The sequence below is a fragment of the Anomaloglossus baeobatrachus genome, unplaced genomic scaffold, assembly GCF_048569485.1.
Source record: "Anomaloglossus baeobatrachus isolate aAnoBae1 unplaced genomic scaffold, aAnoBae1.hap1 Scaffold_3362, whole genome shotgun sequence".
Classification (NCBI taxonomy): domain Eukaryota; kingdom Metazoa; phylum Chordata; class Amphibia; order Anura; family Aromobatidae; genus Anomaloglossus; species Anomaloglossus baeobatrachus.
In genome coordinates, this window is record NW_027442738.1 from 14,535 (window position 1) to 33,755 (window position 19,221).

The 19,221-nt window shown below is 46.9% G+C and overlaps 12 non-coding genes across 12 annotated transcripts; all 12 read left to right on the top strand.

Annotated features, from left to right (window-relative positions):
- Positions 1 to 17: 17 nt before the first annotated feature.
- Positions 18 to 208, top strand: LOC142271337 (U2 spliceosomal RNA). The gene has a single exon (XR_012736403.1). It is a non-coding gene; the product is annotated as a U2 spliceosomal RNA (small nuclear RNA).
- A 1,387-nt stretch (positions 209 to 1,595) lies between these two features.
- Positions 1,596 to 1,786, top strand: LOC142271338 (U2 spliceosomal RNA). Its single transcript, XR_012736404.1, has one exon. It is a non-coding gene; the product is annotated as a U2 spliceosomal RNA (small nuclear RNA).
- A 1,387-nt stretch (positions 1,787 to 3,173) lies between these two features.
- Positions 3,174 to 3,364, top strand: LOC142271339 (U2 spliceosomal RNA). The gene has a single exon (XR_012736405.1). It is a non-coding gene; the product is annotated as a U2 spliceosomal RNA (small nuclear RNA).
- A 1,387-nt stretch (positions 3,365 to 4,751) lies between these two features.
- On the top strand, positions 4,752 to 4,942 carry LOC142271340 (U2 spliceosomal RNA). Its single transcript, XR_012736406.1, has one exon. It is a non-coding gene; the product is annotated as a U2 spliceosomal RNA (small nuclear RNA).
- A 2,190-nt stretch (positions 4,943 to 7,132) lies between these two features.
- On the top strand, positions 7,133 to 7,325 carry LOC142271331 (U2 spliceosomal RNA). Its single transcript, XR_012736397.1, has one exon. It is a non-coding gene; the product is annotated as a U2 spliceosomal RNA (small nuclear RNA).
- A 2,189-nt stretch (positions 7,326 to 9,514) lies between these two features.
- On the top strand, positions 9,515 to 9,708 carry LOC142271332 (U2 spliceosomal RNA). The gene has a single exon (XR_012736398.1). It is a non-coding gene; the product is annotated as a U2 spliceosomal RNA (small nuclear RNA).
- Positions 9,709 to 11,095: 1,387 nt separating this feature from the next.
- On the top strand, positions 11,096 to 11,286 carry LOC142271342 (U2 spliceosomal RNA). Its single transcript, XR_012736407.1, has one exon. It is a non-coding gene; the product is annotated as a U2 spliceosomal RNA (small nuclear RNA).
- A 1,387-nt stretch (positions 11,287 to 12,673) lies between these two features.
- On the top strand, positions 12,674 to 12,864 carry LOC142271343 (U2 spliceosomal RNA). The gene has a single exon (XR_012736408.1). It is a non-coding gene; the product is annotated as a U2 spliceosomal RNA (small nuclear RNA).
- A 1,387-nt stretch (positions 12,865 to 14,251) lies between these two features.
- Positions 14,252 to 14,442, top strand: LOC142271345 (U2 spliceosomal RNA). Its single transcript, XR_012736410.1, has one exon. It is a non-coding gene; the product is annotated as a U2 spliceosomal RNA (small nuclear RNA).
- Positions 14,443 to 15,829: 1,387 nt separating this feature from the next.
- LOC142271346 (U2 spliceosomal RNA) lies at positions 15,830 to 16,020 on the top strand. The gene has a single exon (XR_012736411.1). It is a non-coding gene; the product is annotated as a U2 spliceosomal RNA (small nuclear RNA).
- Positions 16,021 to 17,407: 1,387 nt separating this feature from the next.
- Positions 17,408 to 17,598, top strand: LOC142271347 (U2 spliceosomal RNA). Its single transcript, XR_012736412.1, has one exon. It is a non-coding gene; the product is annotated as a U2 spliceosomal RNA (small nuclear RNA).
- Positions 17,599 to 18,985: 1,387 nt separating this feature from the next.
- LOC142271348 (U2 spliceosomal RNA) lies at positions 18,986 to 19,176 on the top strand. The gene has a single exon (XR_012736413.1). It is a non-coding gene; the product is annotated as a U2 spliceosomal RNA (small nuclear RNA).
- Positions 19,177 to 19,221: the final 45 nt, after the last annotated feature.

Genomic DNA, 19,221 nt, shown 5'->3' on the forward strand with positions numbered 1-19,221 from the left:
CCAAACCAATTCTGGTTATCGCTTCTCGGCCTTTTGGCTAAGATCAAGTGTAGTATCTGTTCTTATCAGTTTAATATCTGATACGTCCCCTATCTGGGGACCATATATTAAATGGATTTTTAGAACAGGGAGATGGAAAAAGAGCTTGCTCTGTCCACTCCACGCATTGACCTGGTATTGCAGTACCTCCAGGAACGGTGCACCCCTTCTTAACCCAGTTTCCAAAAGCAGAACTCAATTCACCTGATTCATATTAGCCCGATTTAATGAATTGGAAGAAAGCATACGTCTTCATATGCACCTCAATTTGGCCCATTCACTTTTCACACTTCCTCCTTTTGTTTTTTATCTTTCACACTTTTGACTTTCTTTATTCATCCAAATAGCAAACTCATCACCACTCAACCTGACCAACTCGGCTATGTCCCCGTGCTGCAGTTCTCTGTCTTATCTAGATCATTTGCAATTGAATGGAATAGATCCCTTTTGGACAAAGTGGATTCACCTGCTGCTGCAGTGACCACAGGTGTGATAACATCTAGAATTGGCATCTGGTGCGATCTCTCCGCTTCCACTCCAAAGAAAGTTACCTGTTTATTCCTATCATGCATTGGTTTTTGGGGTTTTCTTTGAGTAATGATGATCTCTTTAGTAGTCTGTTGGCGCCCTCTCCTGGAGGAATAGTTTGCTTGCTCTTGGACATTCTAAAAGAGAGGTCATGATAGACATTGAGCTTCTGAGCTCAATTGGGGACAGTCATGGGTGATGAATGTTTGCAACCTACTGCGAAGCCTCATACCGCAATATAAGGAACGTCAAATACTAAGAAAGGGCGGCCTATGAAAGAATTACTACTTTCAATAAGTACACTTAAACGGCTAATTGGGAATAGAAAAACTGTAAAAAGCCCTCTGAGAAAGCCCCCCTCTAACCTTTGATAGTAAGCTTTTCTGTAGTCTGCCTGTTGATGTATTTTCCGTTTGAACTGTGCACAACATGAAGAGACGGAACACTGGCGGCTTGTCACAATGCCCCCCGATGACATCACAATAGCGCTGCTGCCTAGAAAACAAGCTGCGCAGAAGAAGTTGTTCTTTGGGTGGGAGGGTGGGCTAGTGGAAGGAGGGGGCAATCTCTTTTTTTCCCGGGTGGTAGGGGGATGACAGGAGAAGGGAAGCGGGTGGTGAGAAAGGTACAGAGGGCAGGGTTTGGGGGCTGGGAAGGAAAGGGAAAAGATTAGGGTTTGGGGATGATGAAAGGGCTTTCTACGGGTAAGGATGGCAAAGGGTGGCAGTGACGGAAAGTCAGGCAACCTGTCCTGTCCGTCTTTTTGTATCGTGAATTGGAAAGACTGCAAGGGGGAGGGGAGTTGCTTGCGCCCCAAAGGAGGAGTTATTCAGATTCATTGCAGTGGGCGGCGGCTGCAAAACGCACCATTCTTCTTGTTTTGGCTCTGCAAAGCAGCCTTTTCAAGGGTTGGCTTGGGTGACAAAATGTCTTGTGTAGGCGTGGGTTTGTCTCCCTCTCGCTCTCTCTCCCTAAGATGTGTCCGGCATAGGCCAGGGTGCCACTCGAGGCCCAAACCAATTCTGGTTATCGCTTCTCGGCCTTTTGGCTAAGATCAAGTGTAGTATCTGTTCTTATCAGTTTAATATCTGATACGTCCCCTATCTGGGGACCATATATTAAATGGATTTTTAGAACAGGGAGATGGAAAAAGAGCTTGCTCTGTCCACTCCACGCATTGACCTGGTATTGCAGTACCTCCAGGAACGGTGCACCCCTTCTTAACCCAGTTTCCAAAAGCAGAACTCAATTCACCTGATTCATATTAGCCCGATTTAATGAATTGGAAGAAAGCATACGTCTTCATATGCACCTCAATTTGGCCCATTCACTTTTCACACTTCCTCCTTTTGTTTTTTATCTTTCACACTTTTGACTTTCTTTATTCATCCAAATAGCAAACTCATCACCACTCAACCTGACCAACTCGGCTATGTCCCCGTGCTGCAGTTCTCTGTCTTATCTAGATCATTTGCAATTGAATGGAATAGATCCCTTTTGGACAAAGTGGATTCACCTGCTGCTGCAGTGACCACAGGTGTGATAACATCTAGAATTGGCATCTGGTGCGATCTCTCCGCTTCCACTCCAAAGAAAGTTACCTGTTTATTCCTATCATGCATTGGTTTTTGGGGTTTTCTTTGAGTAATGATGATCTCTTTAGTAGTCTGTTGGCGCCCTCTCCTGGAGGAATAGTTTGCTTGCTCTTGGACATTCTAAAAGAGAGGTCATGATAGACATTGAGCTTCTGAGCTCAATTGGGGACAGTCATGGGTGATGAATGTTTGCAACCTACTGCGAAGCCTCATACCGCAATATAAGGAACGTCAAATACTAAGAAAGGGCGGCCTATGAAAGAATTACTACTTTCAATAAGTACACTTAAACGGCTAATTGGGAATAGAAAAACTGTAAAAAGCCCTCTGAGAAAGCCCCCCTCTAACCTTTGATAGTAAGCTTTTCTGTAGTCTGCCTGTTGATGTATTTTCCGTTTGAACTGTGCACAACATGAAGAGACGGAACACTGGCGGCTTGTCACAATGCCCCCCGATGACATCACAATAGCGCTGCTGCCTAGAAAACAAGCTGCGCAGAAGAAGTTGTTCTTTGGGTGGGAGGGTGGGCTAGTGGAAGGAGGGGGCAATCTCTTTTTTTCCCGGGTGGTAGGGGGATGACAGGAGAAGGGAAGCGGGTGGTGAGAAAGGTACAGAGGGCAGGGTTTGGGGGCTGGGAAGGAAAGGGAAAAGATTAGGGTTTGGGGATGATGAAAGGGCTTTCTACGGGTAAGGATGGCAAAGGGTGGCAGTGACGGAAAGTCAGGCAACCTGTCCTGTCCGTCTTTTTGTATCGTGAATTGGAAAGACTGCAAGGGGGAGGGGAGTTGCTTGCGCCCTAAAGGAGGAGTTATTCAGATTCATTGCAGTGGGCGGCGGCTGCAAAACGCACCATTCTTCTTGTTTTGGCTCTGCAAAGCAGCCTTTTCAAGGGTTGGCTTGGGTGACAAAATGTCTTGTGTAGGCGTGGGTTTGTCTCCCTCTCGCTCTCTCTCCCTAAGATGTGTCCGGCATAGGCCAGGGTGCCACTCGAGGCCCAAACCAATTCTGGTTATCGCTTCTCGGCCTTTTGGCTAAGATCAAGTGTAGTATCTGTTCTTATCAGTTTAATATCTGATACGTCCCCTATCTGGGGACCATATATTAAATGGATTTTTAGAACAGGGAGATGGAAAAAGAGCTTGCTCTGTCCACTCCACGCATTGACCTGGTATTGCAGTACCTCCAGGAACGGTGCACCCCTTCTTAACCCAGTTTCCAAAAGCAGAACTCAATTCACCTGATTCATATTAGCCCGATTTAATGAATTGGAAGAAAGCATACGTCTTCATATGCACCTCAATTTGGCCCATTCACTTTTCACACTTCCTCCTTTTGTTTTTTATCTTTCACACTTTTGACTTTCTTTATTCATCCAAATAGCAAACTCATCACCACTCAACCTGACCAACTCGGCTATGTCCCCGTGCTGCAGTTCTCTGTCTTATCTAGATCATTTGCAATTGAATGGAATAGATCCCTTTTGGACAAAGTGGATTCACCTGCTGCTGCAGTGACCACAGGTGTGATAACATCTAGAATTGGCATCTGGTGCGATCTCTCCGCTTCCACTCCAAAGAAAGTTACCTGTTTATTCCTATCATGCATTGGTTTTTGGGGTTTTCTTTGAGTAATGATGATCTCTTTAGTAGTCTGTTGGCGCCCTCTCCTGGAGGAATAGTTTGCTTGCTCTTGGACATTCTAAAAGAGAGGTCATGATAGACATTGAGCTTCTGAGCTCAATTGGGGACAGTCATGGGTGATGAATGTTTGCAACCTACTGCGAAGCCTCATACCGCAATATAAGGAACGTCAAATACTAAGAAAGGGCGGCCTATGAAAGAATTACTACTTTCAATAAGTACACTTAAACGGCTAATTGCGAATAGAAAAACTGTAAAAAGCCCTCTGAGAAAGCCCCCCTCTAACCTTTGATAGTAAGCTTTTCTGTAGTCTGCCTGTTGATGTATTTTCCGTTTGAACTGTGCACAACATGAAGAGACGGAACACTGGCGGCTTGTCACAATGCCCCCCGATGACATCACAATAGCGCTGCTGCCTAGAAAACAAGCTGCGCAGAAGAAGTTGTTCTTTGGGTGGGAGGGTGGGCTAGTGGAAGGAGGGGGCAATCTCTTTTTTTCCCGGGTGGTAGGGGGATGACAGGAGAAGGGAAGCGGGTGGTGAGAAAGGTACAGAGGGCAGGGTTTGGGGGCTGGGAAGGAAAGGGAAAAGATTAGGGTTTGGGGATGATGAAAGGGCTTTCTACGGGTAAGGATGGCAAAGGGTGGCAGTGACGGAAAGTCAGGCAACCTGTCCTGTCCGTCTTTTTGTATCGTGAATTGGAAAGACTGCAAGGGGGAGGGGAGTTGCTTGCGCCCTAAAGGAGGAGTTATTCAGATTCATTGCAGTGGGCGGCGGCTGCAAAACGCACCATTCTTCTTGTTTTGGCTCTGCAAAGCAGCCTTTTCAAGGGTTGGCTTGGGTGACAAAATGTCTTGTGTAGGCGTGGGTTTGTCTCCCTCTCGCTCTCTCTCCCTAAGATGTGTCCGGCATAGGCCAGGGTGCCACTCGAGGCCCAAACCAATTCTGGTTATCGCTTCTCGGCCTTTTGGCTAAGATCAAGTGTAGTATCTGTTCTTATCAGTTTAATATCTGATACGTCCCCTATCTGGGGACCATATATTAAATGGATTTTTAGAACAGGGAGATGGAAAAAGAGCTTGCTCTGTCCACTCCACGCATTGACCTGGTATTGCAGTACCTCCAGGAACGGTGCACCCCTTCTTAACCCAGTTTCCAAAAGCAGAACTCAATTCACCTGATTCATATTAGCCCGATTTAATGAATTGGAAGAAAGCATACGTCTTCATATGCACCTCAATTTGGCCCATTCACTTTTCACACTTCCTCCTTTTGTTTTTTATCTTTCACACTTTTGACTTTCTTTATTCATCCAAATAGCAAACTCATCACCACTCAACCTGACCAACTCGGCTATGTCCCCGTGCTGCAGTTCTCTGTCTTATCTAGATCATTTGCAATTGAATGGAATAGATCCCTTTTGGACAAAGTGGATTCACCTGCTGCTGCAGTGACCACAGGTGTGATAACATCTAGAATTGGCATCTGGTGCGATCTCTCCGCTTCCACTCCAAAGAAAGTTACCTGTTTATTCCTATCATGCATTGGTTTTTGGGGTTTTCTTTGAGTAATGATGATCTCTTTAGTAGTCTGTTGGCGCCCTCTCCTGGAGGAATAGTTTGCTTGCTCTTGGACATTCTAAAAGAGAGGTCATGATAGACATTGAGCTTCTGAGCTCAATTGGGGACAGTCATGGGTGATGAATGTTTGCAACCTACTGCGAAGCCTCATACCGCAATATAAGGAACGTCAAATACTAAGAAAGGGCGGCCTATGAAAGAATTACTACTTTCAATAAGTACACTTAAACGGCTAATTGGGAATAGAAAAACTGTAAAAAGCCCTCTGAGAAAGCCCCCCTCTAACCTTTGATAGTAAGCTTTTCTGTAGTCTGCCTGTTGATGTATTTTCCGTTTGAACTGTGCACAACATGAAGAGACGGAACACTGGCGGCTTGTCACAATGCCCCCCGATGACATCACAATAGCGCTGCTGCCTAGAAAACAAGCTGCGCAGAAGAAGTTGTTCTTTGGGTGGGAGGGTGGGCTAGTGGAAGGAGGGGGCAATCTCTTTTTTTCCCGGGTGGTAGGGGGATGACAGGAGAAGGGAAGCGGGTGGTGAGAAAGGTACAGAGGGCAGGGTTTGGGGGCTGGGAAGGAAAGGGAAAAGATTAGGGTTTGGGGATGATGAAAGGGCTTTCTACGGGTAAGGATGGCAAAGGGTGGCAGTGACGGAAAGTCAGGCAACCTGTCCTGTCCGTCTTTTTGTATCGTGAATTGGAAAGACTGCAAGGGGGAGGGGAGTTGCTTGCGCCCTAAAGGAGGAGTTATTCAGATTCATTGCAGTGGGCGGCGGCTGCAAAACGCACCATTCTTCTTGTTTTGGCTCTGCAAAGCAGCCTTTTCAAGGGTTGGCTTGGGTGACAAAATGTCTTGTGTAGGCGTGGGTTTGTCTCCCTCTCGCTCTCTCTCCCTAAGATGTGTCCGGCATAGGCCAGGGTGCCACTCGAGGCCCAAACCAATTCTGGTTATCGCTTCTCGGCCTTTTGGCTAAGATCAAGTGTAGTGTTGTTCGAAGAGGTGGTTTAAGCTCCAGGCCACCTTAGTACAATGATACAATGCACACTGGAAGGTTGCGCTTGCTAGTACTCTGGGTGGATAGTATATTCATCTAGAGGAAAACATGGCCCTACCAGGATCGAGGCTATTAGACTGAGTAAGGGTGGGGGGGCTATGGTACAACGTGCCCCAGGACTGACGACCCTGGAGTGAGTCTGAGCTTGCTGGCTTGGGACCCCGGCAAGCCTTGGGCTCTGTAGCACACCGTACCTTGCCTTTTCATACTTTTTGAGCATATTACCCTATCCCGGCCTTCTGGCTAGGAAGGGAAATTTTTACAATCCCGGTCGGAGGTCTGGTCAGCTTTGGGCTGAGAAACTAACACCCGGTTGGAGGTCTGGGTCAGCTTCGGCTGAGAAACCAACACCCGGTTGGAGGTCTGGGTCAGCTTCGGCTGAGAAACCAACACCCGGTTGGAGGTCCGGTTAGCCTTGGGCTGAGAAACCAACACCGGTTGACGGTCCGGGCAGTTTCGGCTGCGAAACCAACAACTAGTAGCTCTCTACTCCACTTGGGTAAGATGCCTGGGTGGACGCTGGGAGCAACGACAAGGCTCAACCAGGCTTCGGCTTGGGGGAGCACCGAAGATCCCTGACCCTTGCTGTGGCCTTCTGGCTCGGAGGGACGGGGTTGATTTTTGGGGACCCTCTCCTCACGGTGGGGTCCACACGAATCCTAGCCTTTGCACTGTTTTTGGTGTGACTTCGGTCATGCATTTTTTGTGGTGCTTTGGAAAGCTTCATTAAATCAAAAATCTGTTCTTATCAGTTTAATATCTGATACGTCCCCTATCTGGGGACCATATATTAAATGGATTTTTAGAACAGGGAGATGGAAAAAGAGCTTGCTCTGTCCACTCCACGCATTGACCTGGTATTGCAGTACCTCCAGGAACGGTGCACCCCTTCTTAACCCAGTTTCCAAAAGCAGAACTCAATTCACCTGATTCATATTAGCCCGATTTAATGAATTGGAAGAAAGCATACGTCTTCATATGCACCTCAATTTGGCCCATTCACTTTTCACACTTCCTCCTTTTGTTTTTTATCTTTCACACTTTTGACTTTCTTTATTCATCCAAATAGCAAACTCATCACCACTCAACCTGACCAACTCGGCTATGTCCCCGTGCTGCAGTTCTCTGTCTTATCTAGATCATTTGCAATTGAATGGAATAGATCCCTTTTGGACAAAGTGGATTCACCTGCTGCTGCAGTGACCACAGGTGTGATAACATCTAGAATTGGCATCTGGTGCGATCTCTCCGCTTCCACTCCAAAGAAAGTTACCTGTTTATTCCTATCATGCATTGGTTTTTGGGGTTTTCTTTGAGTAATGATGATCTCTTTAGTAGTCTGTTGGCGCCCTCTCCTGGAGGAATAGTTTGCTTGCTCTTGGACATTCTAAAAGAGAGGTCATGATAGACATTGAGCTTCTGAGCTCAATTGGGGACAGTCATGGGTGATGAATGTTTGCAACCTACTGCGAAGCCTCATACCGCAATATAAGGAACGTCAAATACTAAGAAAGGGCGGCCTATGAAAGAATTACTACTTTCAATAAGTACACTTAAACGGCTAATTGGGAATAGAAAAACTGTAAAAAGCCCTCTGAGAAAGCCCCCCTCTAACCTTTGATAGTAAGCTTTTCTGTAGTCTGCCTGTTGATGTATTTTCCGTTTGAACTGTGCACAACATGAAGAGACGGAACACTGGCGGCTTGTCACAATGCCCCCCGATGACATCACAATAGCGCTGCTGCCTAGAAAACAAGCTGCGCAGAAGAAGTTGTTCTTTGGGTGGGAGGGTGGGCTAGTGGAAGGAGGGGGCAATCTCTTTTTTTCCCGGGTGGTAGGGGGATGACAGGAGAAGGGAAGCGGGTGGTGAGAAAGGTACAGAGGGCAGGGTTTGGGGGCTGGGAAGGAAAGGGAAAAGATTAGGGTTTGGGGATGATGAAAGGGCTTTCTACGGGTAAGGATGGCAAAGGGTGGCAGTGACGGAAAGTCAGGCAACCTGTCCTGTCCGTCTTTTTGTATCGTGAATTGGAAAGACTGCAAGGGGGAGGGGAGTTGCTTGCGCCCTAAAGGAGGAGTTATTCAGATTCATTGCAGTGGGCGGCGGCTGCAAAACGCACCATTCTTCTTGTTTTGGCTCTGCAAAGCAGCCTTTTCAAGGGTTGGCTTGGGTGACAAAATGTCTTGTGTAGGCGTGGGTTTGTCTCCCTCTCGCTCTCTCTCCCTAAGATGTGTCCGGCATAGGCCAGGGTGCCACTCGAGGCCCAAACCAATTCTGGTTATCGCTTCTCGGCCTTTTGGCTAAGATCAAGTGTAGTGTTGTTCGAAGAGGTGGTTTAAGCTCCAGGCCACCTTAGTACAATGATACAATGCACACTGGAAGGTTGCGCTTGCTAGTACTCTGGGTGGATAGTATATTCATCTAGAGGAAAACATGGCCCTACCAGGATCGAGGCTATTAGACTGAGTAAGGGTGGGGGGCTATGGTACAACGTGCCCCAGGACTGACGACCCTGGAGTGAGTCTGAGCTTGCTGGCTTGGGACCCCGGCAAGCCTTGGGCTCTGTAGCACACCGTACCTTGCCTTTTCATACTTTTTGAGCATATTATCCTATCCCGGCCTTCTGGCTAGGAAGGGAAATTTTTATAATCCCGGTCGGAGGTCTGGTCAGCTTTGGGCTGAGAAACTAACACCCGGTTGGAGGTCTGGGTCAGCTTCGGCTGAGAAACCAACACCCGGTTGGAGGTCTGGGTCAGCTTTGGCTGAGAAACCAACACCCGGTTGGAGGTCCGGTTAGCCTTGGGCTGAGAAACCAACACCGGTTGACGGTCCGGGCAGTTTCGGCTGCGAAACCAACAACTAGTAGCTCTCTACTCCACTTGGGTAAGATGCCTGGGTGGACGCTGGGAGCAACGACAAGGCTCAACCAGGCTTCGGCTTGGGGGAGCACCGAAGATCCCTGACCCTTGCTGTGGCCTTCTGGCTCGGAGGGACGGGGTTGATTTTTGGGGACCCTCTCCTCACGGTGGGGTCCACACGAATCCTAGCCTTTGCACTGTTTTTGGTGTGACTTCGGTCATGCATTTTTTGTGGTGCTTTGGAAAGCTTCATTAAATCAAAAAATCTGTTCTTATCAGTTTAATATCTGATACGTCCCCTATCTGGGGACCATATATTAAATGGATTTTTAGAACAGGGAGATGGAAAAAGAGCTTGCTCTGTCCACTCCACGCATTGACCTGGTATTGCAGTACCTCCAGGAACGGTGCACCCCTTCTTAACCCAGTTTCCAAAAGCAGAACTCAATTCACCTGATTCATATTAGCCCGATTTAATGAATTGGAAGAAAGCATACGTCTTCATATGCACCTCAATTTAGCCCATTCACTTTTCACACTTCCTCCTTTTGTTTTTTATCTTTCACACTTTTGACTTTCTTTATTCATCCAAATAGCAAACTCATCACCACTCAACCTGACCAACTCGGCTATGTCCCCGTGCTGCAGTTCTCTGTCTTATCTAGATCATTTGCAATTGAATGGAATAGATCCCTTTTGGACAAAGTGGATTCACCTGCTGCTGCAGTGACCACAGGTGTGATAACATCTAGAATTGGCATCTGGTGCGATCTCTCCGCTTCCACTCCAAAGAAAGTTACCTGTTTATTCCTATCATGCATTGGTTTTTGGGGTTTTCTTTGAGTAATGATGATCTCTTTAGTAGTCTGTTGGCGCCCTCTCCTGGAGGAATAGTTTGCTTGCTCTTGGACATTCTAAAAGAGAGGTCATGATAGACATTGAGCTTCTGAGCTCAATTGGGGACAGTCATGGGTGATGAATGTTTGCAACCTACTGCGAAGCCTCATACCGCAATATAAGGAACGTCAAATACTAAGAAAGGGCGGCCTATGAAAGAATTACTACTTTCAATAAGTACACTTAAACGGCTAATTGGGAATAGAAAAACTGTAAAAAGCCCTCTGAGAAAGCCCCCCTCTAACCTTTGATAGTAAGCTTTTCTGTAGTCTGCCTGTTGATGTATTTTCCGTTTGAACTGTGCACAACATGAAGAGACGGAACACTGGCGGCTTGTCACAATGCCCCCCGATGACATCACAATAGCGCTGCTGCCTAGAAAACAAGCTGCGCAGAAGAAGTTGTTCTTTGGGTGGGAGGGTGGGCTAGTGGAAGGAGGGGGCAATCTCTTTTTTTCCCGGGTGGTAGGGGGATGACAGGAGAAGGGAAGCGGGTGGTGAGAAAGGTACAGAGGGCAGGGTTTGGGGGCTGGGAAGGAAAGGGAAAAGATTAGGGTTTGGGGATGATGAAAGGGCTTTCTACGGGTAAGGATGGCAAAGGGTGGCAGTGACGGAAAGTCAGGCAACCTGTCCTGTCCGTCTTTTTGTATCGTGAATTGGAAAGACTGCAAGGGGGAGGGGAGTTGCTTGCGCCCTAAAGGAGGAGTTATTCAGATTCATTGCAGTGGGCGGCGGCTGCAAAACGCACCATTCTTCTTGTTTTGGCTCTGCAAAGCAGCCTTTTCAAGGGTTGGCTTGGGTGACAAAATGTCTTGTGTAGGCGTGGGTTTGTCTCCCTCTCGCTCTCTCTCCCTAAGATGTGTCCGGCATAGGCCAGGGTGCCACTCGAGGCCCAAACCAATTCTGGTTATCGCTTCTCGGCCTTTTGGCTAAGATCAAGTGTAGTATCTGTTCTTATCAGTTTAATATCTGATACGTCCCCTATCTGGGGACCATATATTAAATGGATTTTTAGAACAGGGAGATGGAAAAAGAGCTTGCTCTGTCCACTCCACGCATTGACCTGGTATTGCAGTACCTCCAGGAACGGTGCACCCCTTCTTAACCCAGTTTCCAAAAGCAGAACTCAATTCACCTGATTCATATTAGCCCGATTTAATGAATTGGAAGAAAGCATACGTCTTCATATGCACCTCAATTTGGCCCATTCACTTTTCACACTTCCTCCTTTTGTTTTTTATCTTTCACACTTTTGACTTTCTTTATTCATCCAAATAGCAAACTCATCACCACTCAACCTGACCAACTCGGCTATGTCCCCGTGCTGCAGTTCTCTGTCTTATCTAGATCATTTGCAATTGAATGGAATAGATCCCTTTTGGACAAAGTGGATTCACCTGCTGCTGCAGTGACCACAGGTGTGATAACATCTAGAATTGGCATCTGGTGCGATCTCTCCGCTTCCACTCCAAAGAAAGTTACCTGTTTATTCCTATCATGCATTGGTTTTTGGGGTTTTCTTTGAGTAATGATGATCTCTTTAGTAGTCTGTTGGCGCCCTCTCCTGGAGGAATAGTTTGCTTGCTCTTGGACATTCTAAAAGAGAGGTCATGATAGACATTGAGCTTCTGAGCTCAATTGGGGACAGTCATGGGTGATGAATGTTTGCAACCTACTGCGAAGCCTCATACCGCAATATAAGGAACGTCAAATACTAAGAAAGGGCGGCCTATGAAAGAATTACTACTTTCAATAAGTACACTTAAACGGCTAATTGGGAATAGAAAAACTGTAAAAAGCCCTCTGAGAAAGCCCCCCTCTAACCTTTGATAGTAAGCTTTTCTGTAGTCTGCCTGTTGATGTATTTTCCGTTTGAACTGTGCACAACATGAAGAGACGGAACACTGGCGGCTTGTCACAATGCCCCCCGATGACATCACAATAGCGCTGCTGCCTAGAAAACAAGCTGCGCAGAAGAAGTTGTTCTTTGGGTGGGAGGGTGGGCTAGTGGAAGGAGGGGGCAATCTCTTTTTTTCCCGGGTGGTAGGGGGATGACAGGAGAAGGGAAGCGGGTGGTGAGAAAGGTACAGAGGGCAGGGTTTGGGGGCTGGGAAGGAAAGGGAAAAGATTAGGGTTTGGGGATGATGAAAGGGCTTTCTACGGGTAAGGATGGCAAAGGGTGGCAGTGACGGAAAGTCAGGCAACCTGTCCTGTCCGTCTTTTTGTATCGTGAATTGGAAAGACTGCAAGGGGGAGGGGAGTTGCTTGCGCCCTAAAGGAGGAGTTATTCAGATTCATTGCAGTGGGCGGCGGCTGCAAAACGCACCATTCTTCTTGTTTTGGCTCTGCAAAGCAGCCTTTTCAAGGGTTGGCTTGGGTGACAAAATGTCTTGTGTAGGCGTGGGTTTGTCTCCCTCTCGCTCTCTCTCCCTAAGATGTGTCCGGCATAGGCCAGGGTGCCACTCGAGGCCCAAACCAATTCTGGTTATCGCTTCTCGGCCTTTTGGCTAAGATCAAGTGTAGTATCTGTTCTTATCAGTTTAATATCTGATACGTCCCCTATCTGGGGACCATATATTAAATGGATTTTTAGAACAGGGAGATGGAAAAAGAGCTTGCTCTGTCCACTCCACGCATTGACCTGGTATTGCAGTACCTCCAGGAACGGTGCACCCCTTCTTAACCCAGTTTCCAAAAGCAGAACTCAATTCACCTGATTCATATTAGCCCGATTTAATGAATTGGAAGAAAGCATACGTCTTCATATGCACCTCAATTTGGCCCATTCACTTTTCACACTTCCTCCTTTTGTTTTTTATCTTTCACACTTTTGACTTTCTTTATTCATCCAAATAGCAAACTCATCACCACTCAACCTGACCAACTCGGCTATGTCCCCGTGCTGCAGTTCTCTGTCTTATCTAGATCATTTGCAATTGAATGGAATAGATCCCTTTTGGACAAAGTGGATTCACCTGCTGCTGCAGTGACCACAGGTGTGATAACATCTAGAATTGGCATCTGGTGCGATCTCTCCGCTTCCACTCCAAAGAAAGTTACCTGTTTATTCCTATCATGCATTGGTTTTTGGGGTTTTCTTTGAGTAATGATGATCTCTTTAGTAGTCTGTTGGCGCCCTCTCCTGGAGGAATAGTTTGCTTGCTCTTGGACATTCTAAAAGAGAGGTCATGATAGACATTGAGCTTCTGAGCTCAATTGGGGACAGTCATGGGTGATGAATGTTTGCAACCTACTGCGAAGCCTCATACCGCAATATAAGGAACGTCAAATACTAAGAAAGGGCGGCCTATGAAAGAATTACTACTTTCAATAAGTACACTTAAACGGCTAATTGGGAATAGAAAAACTGTAAAAAGCCCTCTGAGAAAGCCCCCCTCTAACCTTTGATAGTAAGCTTTTCTGTAGTCTGCCTGTTGATGTATTTTCCGTTTGAACTGTGCACAACATGAAGAGACGGAACACTGGCGGCTTGTCACAATGCCCCCCGATGACATCACAATAGCGCTGCTGCCTAGAAAACAAGCTGCGCAGAAGAAGTTGTTCTTTGGGTGGGAGGGTGGGCTAGTGGAAGGAGGGGGCAATCTCTTTTTTTCCCGGGTGGTAGGGGGATGACAGGAGAAGGGAAGCGGGTGGTGAGAAAGGTACAGAGGGCAGGGTTTGGGGGCTGGGAAGGAAAGGGAAAAGATTAGGGTTTGGGGATGATGAAAGGGCTTTCTACGGGTAAGGATGGCAAAGGGTGGCAGTGACGGAAAGTCAGGCAACCTGTCCTGTCCGTCTTTTTGTATCGTGAATTGGAAAGACTGCAAGGGGGAGGGGAGTTGCTTGCGCCCTAAAGGAGGAGTTATTCAGATTCATTGCAGTGGGCGGCGGCTGCAAAACGCACCATTCTTCTTGTTTTGGCTCTGCAAAGCAGCCTTTTCAAGGGTTGGCTTGGGTGACAAAATGTCTTGTGTAGGCGTGGGTTTGTCTCCCTCTCGCTCTCTCTCCCTAAGATGTGTCCGGCATAGGCCAGGGTGCCACTCGAGGCCCAAACCAATTCTGGTTATCGCTTCTCGGCCTTTTGGCTAAGATCAAGTGTAGTATCTGTTCTTATCAGTTTAATATCTGATACGTCCCCTATCTGGGGACCATATATTAAATGGATTTTTAGAACAGGGAGATGGAAAAAGAGCTTGCTCTGTCCACTCCACGCATTGACCTGGTATTGCAGTACCTCCAGGAACGGTGCACCCCTTCTTAACCCAGTTTCCAAAAGCAGAACTCAATTCACCTGATTCATATTAGCCCGATTTAATGAATTGGAAGAAAGCATACGTCTTCATATGCACCTCAATTTGGCCCATTCACTTTTCACACTTCCTCCTTTTGTTTTTTATCTTTCACACTTTTGACTTTCTTTATTCATCCAAATAGCAAACTCATCACCACTCAACCTGACCAACTCGGCTATGTCCCCGTGCTGCAGTTCTCTGTCTTATCTAGATCATTTGCAATTGAATGGAATAGATCCCTTTTGGACAAAGTGGATTCACCTGCTGCTGCAGTGACCACAGGTGTGATAACATCTAGAATTGGCATCTGGTGCGATCTCTCCGCTTCCACTCCAAAGAAAGTTACCTGTTTATTCCTATCATGCATTGGTTTTTGGGGTTTTCTTTGAGTAATGATGATCTCTTTAGTAGTCTGTTGGCGCCCTCTCCTGGAGGAATAGTTTGCTTGCTCTTGGACATTCTAAAAGAGAGGTCATGATAGACATTGAGCTTCTGAGCTCAATTGGGGACAGTCATGGGTGATGAATGTTTGCAACCTACTGCGAAGCCTCATACCGCAATATAAGGAACGTCAAATACTAAGAAAGGGCGGCCTATGAAAGAATTACTACTTTCAATAAGTACACTTAAACGGCTAATTGGGAATAGAAAAACTGTAAAAAGCCCTCTGAGAAAGCCCCCCTCTAACCTTTGATAGTAAGCTTTTCTGTAGTCTGCCTGTTGATGTATTTTCCGTTTGAACTGTGCACAACATGAAGAGACGGAACACTGGCGGCTTGTCACAATGCCCCCCGATGACATCACAATAGCGCTGCTGCCTAGAAAACAAGCTGCGCAGAAGAAGTTGTTCTTTGGGTGGGAGGGTGGGCTAGTGGAAGGAGGGGGCAATCTCTTTTTTTCCCGGGTGGTAGGGGGATGACAGGAGAAGGGAAGCGGGTGGTGAGAAAGGTACAGAGGGCAGGGTTTGGGGGCTGGGAAGGAAAGGGAAAAGATTAGGGTTTGGGGATGATGAAAGGGCTTTCTACGGGTAAGGATGGCAAAGGGTGGCAGTGACGGAAAGTCAGGCAACCTGTCCTGTCCGTCTTTTTGTATCGTGAATTGGAAAGACTGCAAGGGGGAGGGGAGTTGCTTGCGCCCTAAAGGAGGAGTTATTCAGATTCATTGCAGTGGGCGGCGGCTGCAAAACGCACCATTCTTCTTGTTTTGGCTCTGCAAAGCAGCCTTTTCAAGGGTTGGCTTGGGTGACAAAATGTCTTGTGTAGGCGTGGGTTTGTCTCCCTCTCGCTCTCTCTCCCTAAGATGTGTCCGGCATAGGCCAGGGTGCCACTCGAGGCCCAAACCAATTCTGGTTATCGCTTCTCGGCCTTTTGGCTAAGATCAAGTGTAGTATCTGTTCTTATCAGTTTAATATCTGATACGTCCCCTATCTGGGGACCATATATTAAATGGATTTTTAGAACAGGGAGATGGAAAAAGAGCTTGCTCTGTCCACTCCACGCATTGACCTGGTATTGCAGTACCTCCAGGAACGGTGCACCCCTTCTTAACCCAGTTTCCAAAAGCAGAACTCAATTCACCTGATTCATATTAGCCCGATTTAATGAATTGGAAGAAAGCATACGTCTTCATATGCACCTCAATTTGGCCCATTCACTTTTCACACTTCCTCCTTTTGTTTTTTATCTTTCACACTTTTGACTTTCTTTATTCATCCAAATAGCAAACTCATCACCACTCAACCTGACCAACTCGGCTATGTCCCCGTGCTGCAGTTCTCTGTCTTATCTAGATCATTTGCAATTGAATGGAATAGATCCCTTTTGGACAAAGTGGATTCACCTGCTGCTGCAGTGACCACAGGTGTGATAACATCTAGAATTGGCATCTGGTGCGATCTCTCCGCTTCCACTCCAAAGAAAGTTACCTGTTTATTCCTATCATGCATTGGTTTTTGGGGTTTTCTTTGAGTAATGATGATCTCTTTAGTAGTCTGTTGGCGCCCTCTCCTGGAGGAATAGTTTGCTTGCTCTTGGACATTCTAAAAGAGAGGTCATGATAGACATTGAGCTTCTGAGCTCAATTGGGGACAGTCATGGGTGATGAATGTTTGCAACCTACTGCGAAGCCTCATACCGCAATATAAGGAACGTCAAATACTAAGAAAGGGCGGCCTATGAAAGAATTACTACTTTCAATAAGTACACTTAAACGGCTAATTGGGAATAGAAAAACTGTAAAAAGCCCTCTGAGAAAGCCCCCCTCTAACCTTTGATAGTAAGCTTTTCTGTAGTCTGCCTGTTGATGTATTTTCCGTTTGAACTGTGCACAACATGAAGAGACGGAACACTGGCGGCTTGTCACAATGCCCCCCGATGACATCACAATAGCGCTGCTGCCTAGAAAACAAGCTGCGCAGAAGAAGTTGTTCTTTGGGTGGGAGGGTGGGCTAGTGGAAGGAGGGGGCAATCTCTTTTTTTCCCGGGTGGTAGGGGGATGACAGGAGAAGGGAAGCGGGTGGTGAGAAAGGTACAGAGGGCAGGGTTTGGGGGCTGGGAAGGAAAGGGAAAAGATTAGGGTTTGGGGATGATGAAAGGGCTTTCTACGGGTAAGGATGGCAAAGGGTGGCAGTGACGGAAAGTCAGGCAACCTGTCCTGTCCGTCTTTTTGTATCGTGAATTGGAAAGACTGCAAGGGGGAGGGGAGTTGCTTGCGCCCTAAAGGAGGAGTTATTCAGATTCATTGCAGTGGGCGGCGGCTGCAAAACGCACCATTCTTCTTGTTTTGGCTCTGCAAAGCAGCCTTTTCAAGGGTTGGCTTGGGTGACAAAATGTCTTGTGTAGGCGTGGGTTTGTCTCCCTCTCGCTCTCTCTCCCTAAGATGTGTCCGGCATAGGCCAGGGTGCCACTCGAGGCCCAAACCAATTCTGGTTATCGCTTCTCGGCCTTTTGGCTAAGATCAAGTGTAGTATCTGTTCTTATCAGTTTAATATCTGATACGTCCCCTATCTGGGGACCATATATTAAATGGATTTTTAGAACAGGGAGATGGAAAAAGAGCTTGCTCTGTCCACTCCACGCATTGACCTGGTATTGCAGTACCTCCAGGAACGGTGCACCCCTTCTTAACCCAGTTTCCAAAAGCAGAACTCAATTCACCTGATTCATATTAGCCCGATTTAATGAATTGGAAGAAAGCATACGTCTTCATATGCACCTCAATTTGGCCCATTCACTTTTCACACTTCCTCCTTTTGTTTTTTATCTTTCACACTTTTGACTTTCTTTATTCATCCAAATAGCAAACTCATCACCACTCAACCTGACCAACTCGGCTATGTCCCCGTGCTGCAGTTCTCTGTCTTATCTAGATCATTTGCAATTGAATGGAATAGATCCCTTTTGGACAAAGTGGATTCACCTGCTGCTGCAGTGACCACAGGTGTGATAACATCTAGAATTGGCATCTGGTGCGATCTCTCCGCTTCCACTCCAAAGAAAGTTACCTGTTTATTCCTATCATGCATTGGTTTTTGGGGTTTTCTTTGAGTAATGATGATCTCTTTAGTAGTCTGTTGGCGCCCTCTCCTGGAGGAATAGTTTGCTTGCTCTTGGACATTCTAAAAGAGAGGTCATGATAGACATTGAGCTTCTGAGCTCAATTGGGGACAGTCATGGGTGATGAATGTTTGCAACCTACTGCGAAGCCTCATACCGCAATATAAGGAACGTCAAATACTAAGAAAGGGCGGCCTATGAAAGAATTACTACTTTCAATAAGTACACTTAAACGGCTAATTGGGAATAGAAAAACTGTAAAAAGCCCTCTGAGAAAGCCCCCCTCTAACCTTTGATAGTAAGCTTTTCTGTAGTCTGCCTGTTGATGTATTTTCCGTTTGAACTGTGCACAACATGAAGAGACGGAACACTGGCGGCTTGTCACAATGCCCCCCGATGACATCACAATAGCGCTGCTGCCTAGAAAACAAGCTGCGCAGAAGAAGTTGTTCTTTGGGTGGGAGGGTGGGCTAGTGGAAGGAGGGGGCAATCTCTTTTTTTCCCGGGTGGTAGGGGGATGACAGGAGAAGGGAAGCGGGTGGTGAGAAAGGTACAGAGGGCAGGGTTTGGGGGCTGGGAAGGAAAGGGAAAAGATTAGGGTTTGGGGATGATGAAAGGGCTTTCTACGGGTAAGGATGGCAAAGGGTGGCAGTGACGGAAAGTCAGGCAACCTGTCCTGTCCGTCTTTTTGTATCGTGAATTGGAAAGACTGCAAGGGGGAGGGGAGTTGCTTGCGCCCTAAAGGAGGAGTTATTCAGATTCATTGCAGTGGGCGGCGGCTGCAAAACGCACCATTCTTCTTGTTTTGGCTCTGCAAAGCAGCCTTTTCAAGGGTTGGCTTGGGTGACAAAATGTCTTGTGTAGGCGTGGGTTTGTCTCCCTCTCGCTCTCTCTCCCTAAGATGTGTCCGGCATAGGCCAGGGTGCCACTCGAGGCCCAAACCAATTCTGGTTATCGCTTCTCGGCCTTTTGGCTAAGATCAAGTGTAGTATCTGTTCTTATCAGTTTAATATCTGATACGTCCCCTATCTGGGGACCATATATTAAATGGATTTTTAGAACAGGGAGATGGAAAAAGAGCTTGCTCTGTCCACTCCACGCATTGACCTGGTATTGCAGTACCTCCAGGAACGGTGCACCCCTTCTTAACCCAGTTTCCAAAAGCAGAACTCAATTCACCTGATTCATA